We start from the raw sequence: 7,559 nt of genomic DNA, 5'->3' as shown, positions 1-7,559 counted from the left end.
AAAGCGCTATCCTTACAATGCAGGACTATGTACCCTGGCAGTTTTATGGTCTGCTCTTTCTCCACCAGTATTTTCCCAAGAATAAAGTTATGGATGGAGCTCATTTTCTCTGTTCTTAGGGGCGTATTGGGATAGTCCCTTGAGAGCACTGCCATTTTGACTCGTGTTACTACATCCTTGTAGGAGGCAGAGGGCTGTATCTTCACGGATGTGGTGGCGCTGTTTGCTGCTTGTTTTGCAGTTACTGTTGCTGTTATTGCAGCAGCCTTGGATATAGACGGTTGATCATCTGTAGCGCACTTCTTCGAGGAAGCCTCTGGCGGTGTCTGTTCCGACGACCTCTGCCGCTTTGGACCTGGCTTAATGTCATCTGTCTTCCTTGCGGGCATGGAGAGCAGAGATTTGGTATATGCCTCCTCTCTGCTGCGCCTTTTTAATGGAGGTAACTGAGCCTCTTTTTGCCTGCCCCGCTCAGTGGTTTAGGTTGTTCGGCTGTATCTGTGCCGATGCTGTGCAGTTTCAGCTGTTGAGGTCACATCTGAGCTGTTTAGCATTTCTGGCCCTGAGGCCCCGTCCTTGGAGTCTTGAGTGGCAGCCCTTTGGCTCGCTCTATTTGAGGGCTACTCATCCTTCTCTGATTGATTTGGGATTTGTCTAGAGTTTACTCTCCCCAGATTTTAGTCGCCTTACAAGAAAATGTAATATAAAAATTTACTTACACTCTTTGTGAAGAAGTTTCATTTTAAAATGCCAGGTCTTCGGAGTATTCAGCCTCAGGCACCCCACTCGCAAGCGGATTGACTGTTCTTGCTCAAGTTTTAATGGCGTGCATTTTAAATAGGTGTGAAAAACTGTTGCTGGCATACTGCCCGGTGTTTTCATGGTGAGAGCTGAGTACTCCTCTGCCCTGAGATACACATGAAATTTCATGCATACTTCACGGCAATGGAATTTGTATAGATTTTTACAGCCCTTTCATTATTATGCTCTATGACAAGCAGTTGACTAATTCATGCATGGCGTGGATGGACATTGTCAAATTCATCAGCTAAGCGCAAAGGCTAAGGTGTAAATGAACATTTTCTGAGAATGGAATAAAACTAATAATGCAACACGAACTTACGACAAAGAGAAATAAAAGTCACCCGCGAAGGCGACTAATGAACTACATAGAAGAAGACCTACGAACGCACGAAGTAACCAACTGGAAATATTTGGCAAGAGACAGAGAAGCCTTGAAGAATATCGTAAGCGAGGCTAAAATTCCCACCTCGGCTTGTAACGCCAAATGATGACGCCAACTTGTGCAAAAAACGTAGTGCATTCTTTGGAATAAAGGATCACACGAAGCAAGCTATAAGTTACTGCACCCAACAGTGATATCGATCCCATTTAGTAAGCAGGCACATCGCTGAAATTTTGTGTTTACGAAATGGGTTCTAGATCAGATCTAGATATACTCTATGGGTGTTGAGTCAAAGGTTTCATTGTTTTCGCTCTACAGAATTGTTGTTGTTGTACGTAGCGGAATCAATTTAGAATGCATTCGATAACTGTGCTGTGGATATAAAAGTAAATATTTAATTCAAGATAATACTATATGTAGCGAAATTGCGAGATCTCAGGTCTTCAGCGCTTATTCGATACTCTTTCGTTTTACTGCAGTAGCATGAGAAAATTTGATCGTTTGTAAATGCCTACTGACACTTTAAAACTTATGCAAATATGTACACATAGACCCAAGTGTGTTTATTTGTATGCAAACTGCAATGCAATATTTGCAAACAATGCTGGGCAAGGTTCTGCTTACCCGCCAACACCCTACCGCTTCTATGCATTCTTAAATGAAACGAACTTATACGACTGTCACAATGGCTCCGTTGCATTCGTTACTTCAACGCATTCGACTGATGTGACGTGTAAAACGTGCCGTAGTGCTACAATTAAAGTATTACCGCATATAAATAACCGGCCGCCGTCGCCAAATGTTTTCGTACGAGACTACCATTCGCGAGTGCGTAGGGTAGTAGGTGGGTGATAGAAACATTCTAATAGCGGTCGCCTCTCGACAGGCAATGGCAAACCTCCAAGTGTATTTCTGCCAGTATAAAAGCTCCTAACATAACACCATTTGCCTTTCGGAATCGGCTCAATTTGTGTAACAACATCACGCACCACATATATGTAGAAGGAGGAGCTTGGCCAAACACCTAACAGAAGTGTAGGCGAAAATTATTTATTTTTTGTAAACAGGTTTTTGTTGAATTATATTATAAAATGAATTATGTTCAAAATTGTTTTAATAGAATTGAGGTTGCCTTAGACAGGGGTGCGTCCATAACTTCGAGATCGGGACGCACATAAATAGATTCAATTAATTTAAATCCCATTTATTTTCTATATTTAATTTGATATATACAGACTTCAACATACATGTTTTCGATACGTCAATTCAGTACAATTTCAACCATTCATCGTTTTACACCCAAACAACGCGCTGAAATAGTGACGCTATACATCGAAAATAGTCGTTCTATTGTTCTAACTCAACGCGCATGTCGCAAAAAGTATCGCGGCAAACAGGCACCGTCTGACAATACTATTCGTCGTTTGGTGTCAAATTTTTTTGATCATGGGAGAGTAGGAGATCGTCAGCATGCCGTTCGTCAACGACCAATACGTTCCAATGAACTGGTTGAAGCAGTGAGGGAGAGCGTTGCCCAGGAACCAACAGTGCCGTACCGTCGTCGCGCTCAGCATTTTGGCGTCAGTGAAACCACAATGGGGCGCATTTTAAGGGATGTATTAAATTTGTTTCCGTATAAAGTGCAATTAACACAAAGAATATTGCCGACAGACCATTCACGTCGCTTGGAATACAGCCAAACAGTCGCTCGAATGGAATTAAATATTAATGACTGACGAAGCACATTTTAACCCCTCTGGCAGATTGAATAAACAAAATTACTGCATTTGGGGAACTGAGTCCACACGAGATCCATGAAGCGCCATTGCATCGCTGGAAAGTCACTGTTTGGGCCGGCATTCGCGCCAAAACCATCATTGGGCCATATTTTTACCGAGAAAACGAAACGGTCGATGGAAACCGATATCGATGGATGTTGGCTCATTATGTCAGCCCGCAAATGCTTGAGAAAGGTGTAGACGGTTACTAGTTTCAACAAGATGGTGCGCCATGCCACACTGCGAATGCAACAATTGAATTTTTGCAACAAAAATTCCCGGGACGTCTAGTGTCAAAAAGAGACGACATCGTCAGATCACATGACTTAAACCCCCGAACTTCTTTTAGTGGGGTTATCTGAAAATTAAGGTTCACACCAACAAGCCGCAGACTGTTGACCAGCTTAAGGCAAACATTCGTTCCGAAATTGACGCTATAAAACCCGAAATTCTTGACAAGGTGATGACAATCGCAGAAAAAATATTGCCAAATAAAAATAGTGGCCACTTGGTTGATATTGTATTCAAAACATAGTTTTAATAAATTGTAAATAACCAATCCAAATAAAAATACTTCTCTTATACAAATCAGTTGTTTTTTTTTTCAAAGTTATTCAATGATTTCATACCGACATAAAAGATGGCGCACCCTGTATAATTGTTCCTCTTTAAACAATTGTCATTTTCGCCACACTTGCCACACGGCAAAAGCAGTAAGTTGCCAGTTTTTGTGGCGTACGGTACGTATTCTCCTTCGACTCAAATACGCATAAGTTATTTTCCTGTCAGTCAAATTCGGTTCCGCAACGGACCCATTGTGGCGGCCCTATTATTTCAAACCAACGTAGTTTCAGTTCGGCTTTATCAATTCTAATTTAGCAGAATATTCAATAAACCTCTTCGTGCGAATTAGTGCGTACATATGTACATATATGTATGTACACTTGTGTTCACAATAATAGCAGGGCGATATTTTTCTTTTAAAAATAAGCATAGATAAATATTTTAAAAATTAGCACAGATAATTAAAAAACAAACCATATTACTCAAACTTTCAAGCTCGTATAAATTTAAAAAAATAATTTCACATTGTATCAGTATCACACCAAGTGAAACCAAGTTCTTCTCCACCTAAACTTTGTGAAGTAGAGAAGGCCTGCCTTTTCCTCTGCTACTATAGGTGGTATCGCATCCAGTACTTTCAGAGCCGGAGCGTTTGTTTCCGTTCGGACGACATGACCCAGCCGACGAAGCCGCTGGATTTTTATTAGCTGCGCTATGTCTATGTCTATATCTCGCCGTCTCCATCGTACAAAGGTCCAAAAATCGTCCGAAGGATCTTTCTCTCAAACCCTCCAAGGACTCCTTATCGGATATTGTCATCGTTTAAGCTTCTGCGCCATACGTTAGAACGGGCTTTATGAGAGTCTTATAGAGTGTTAGTTTTGTTCGTCGAAAGCAGAATTTACTACTGAATTGCCTACTTAGTCCAAAGTAGCACTTGTTGCCAAGAGACGTCCTTTGTTGAGTTTCAAGGCTGACATTATTATCGGTCTTAATGCTGGTATCTGCATAAACGACGTCTTTTACAACCCTGAAATCTAACTGTCAACTGGGAAAGCGGCGCTGTTTATATGATGACAGGAGATATTTTGTTTTGTCCTCGCTCACCACCGGATCCATTCGCTTTGCTTCTGAATACAGTTTGGAAATGACAGAACTAACAGGGCTGTTGTTAAGGACGATGATATTAATATCGATAAGTTTTGCGGTTCGCACGATCCTCTTCAACAAAAGGTGAAAGAAGTCACACGACAGCGAGTCACACTGTCTGAAACCTCGTTTGGTGTCAAACGGCTCGGAGAGGTCCTTCCCAATTCTGACGGAGGTATTGAGCAACGTCATTTTGCATAGCCATATTAGTTTTGCGGGGATACCAAATTCCCACATCGCGGCATATAGCCAACTCCTTTTAAAGCTGCAAACCAAAATGTAATGCGCTACTAAACTATATACCTGAAAGTTTCCAAAAAATTCTGTTAAAAATTTAAAATTTCGACGAAAATTTGGAGTATATATATATTAAAATTCTTACAAGGCTTGAAACTTTAATTTTGATAGTTTTTGTTTTAGTACACATTTTTCAAAACTTTGCAACTTTGTCGCTCTGCTATTATTGTGCCTACCGCTGTATATACACTTTTCTGGGCATATATAATATATATATAAGAGAAAAGTAAGTGCAGTTGAATGCAAAGCTTAAATAAGTTAAACGCATACAGTGAGTCAGAAAAGCTTTGATACAGAGTTTTTTTATATTTGGAATGTTTTCCATTGCAATTTTTTCGTTCGTTAATTCTGTATAAACACATAGTTTATACTATACTGCAACAAAAGCCACATATTTTAAAGTTTCGGACTTGTTGTGTTATATAATATATTTGGCTGAGCTCATCTTTAATGTATGGTATGTATCTTGATGTTGTTCCACACATAGAGGGACCTAAAATATTATGCCGTTTCCGAATGTCAGATTTCTTATGGAAGATATATACTCGCTGATGTCTGCCCTTTTCTACTAAAGACCTACTTTTTTCTATCGTTTTATGTTTCATGCCAACTACGGGTTTCGAACTGGAGAGAAACAAATAGTAGTCATGGACCCATTCGACTACGACGAGCACCCTAAAAAGTTCAAACAATTTACTCAGAATTTAAATTTTTTTCTGCACTCTCTTTCATTGCTATAGGTACAATTGCATACCAGAAAAAAAAATTATTGTAAAAAGTTCCAAATTCTGACGCAAATTGCATGCATTTTTTTGAATTTTGAAAAAAGCTAATTCAAAGTCTCGTTTTATGTACGATTTAGTATAATAAAAATCATGTTATTATACAAAATTAATAAAAAAAAATTTGGCATGAAAAGGCTGCGAATATCGTTAAAAAAATCACTGTGCCAAACCTTTTTTGCCAGACTGTATGTGCTGAATATATGCCAGTTGCCCAGCCAATATTTATAGATATTGAAGTTTTCCAATAAAAGGCTGAGCTTGTCCAGGGGTCAATATTTCAGATTTAGTAGTAGCGCAAATGCTGCCAATTCTTTGAATGGACTTCATACTGCTGCAAAGAAATTGGAATTCATTAAGTCCTGCTGTTGATTGCATTCAATTAAATTGGTGTAAACCTGGAAAAATTAGCTTTTTTCTTTTTTGCAATATCTCAGATTTCATGCAAAAAATGTAGTGAAAGGAACTCCAATATTTAAGCAGTACAATGATGGCATTATTTAGTATAGCTAGAATGCTCTGGTTTATATCAAATATTTATCATTTTATGCGACAACAACAAATCCATATTGAAGACAATTCCATTGTGACTCTCATAGAAAATGTATATTAATCCTTTGTTGATGAGTTTCGCAATGAGTGAAGAATTATACTGTAAATTAAGAATAGTTCGTGTGAAAGTACACAGTAAATTAACTCACGATTTTGCTGGCAAATCTCTATTCTGATATTAGGCAAGTTTCATTAGGCCGCATTCATACAAATCAAATTTGTATTGCTTGAACTTTGGGAATACTCTTTTGCTTGCGAAGTTGCTTGCTATTTAATTTTTGGTCTACAGTCAGGCATTAAAAAGAACGAGAACCCTAAAGCACAAGCATCACAATTAGCGAATTGAAGCCACTAATGTTTCGCTGTGTGAACGCGATCTTACTAATATTCATGAAGTGCTGAAGTGCAAATGTTATTTTTTGCGATTCTTTTCCAGTGCTACCAACATATGTCATTTATACCAGTTGTTTCATCTATTCGCCATTCACCATTCGCTAACGTATGCGCATCAGAATATAAAATTTAAATCACATTGGCACATAACTTTTGATCACAGTTGGAAAGTAGACAGAAAATAAAAGTGTATTTTTTTATGTTGGATACACTATATGTCATTCAAACTTTCAGTTGCCAGAAAACCATAAACTTATCGGGAAATAAAAATCGCGTTCATGGCAAAAGTGTAGCACATACACTTAAGCTCAGATATTTAAGTCAATTCTTCTTTTTATAATATTTTCATGCTAAAGGTTTTTTAATAATTTTCAAAGTTCATTGTATAACAAAACCGTTACAAATCAAGATTCAACTTTGCACAAAACCCACGAAAACACTTAGCAAATTTCAAAAAACTGTCATCAACATTTTCAGCAATTAGGTTGGTTCAAGCTCTTGGAGTGCTGCTTTGACGATGTCTGCAACATGGGGCGTGGCGTTGTCGTAAAAGGAGTGACCATGTGGCTGAGGCCTTTTCAGTCGCATAACCTCATTCACGTGGTGTAGCTGGGCAATGTAAAGCTCCTTGTTAACCATGGCACTCTTTTCGAGCATTTCCGAGTGCACCATGCCCTCCCAGTCCCACCAAACACAAATCATGCTCTTTTTTGGTTGAAGATCCGGATTGACTCTCGGCTTTGACGTAACTCCTGGAGTCACCCACTCTTTTATTTGCTTCATATTGATGTATTTCCCACCTCACGGGACGATTCGGTAAAAAAGCGCTGTTTATGACCGCGTGTTGCTCGATGGCGG

Source organism: Anastrepha ludens, chromosome 4 (assembly GCF_028408465.1).
Source record: "Anastrepha ludens isolate Willacy chromosome 4, idAnaLude1.1, whole genome shotgun sequence".
NCBI classification, from domain to species: domain Eukaryota; kingdom Metazoa; phylum Arthropoda; class Insecta; order Diptera; family Tephritidae; genus Anastrepha; species Anastrepha ludens.
The sequence above is the reverse complement of the archived record's forward strand: the minus strand, read 5'-3'. Positions refer to the sequence as shown.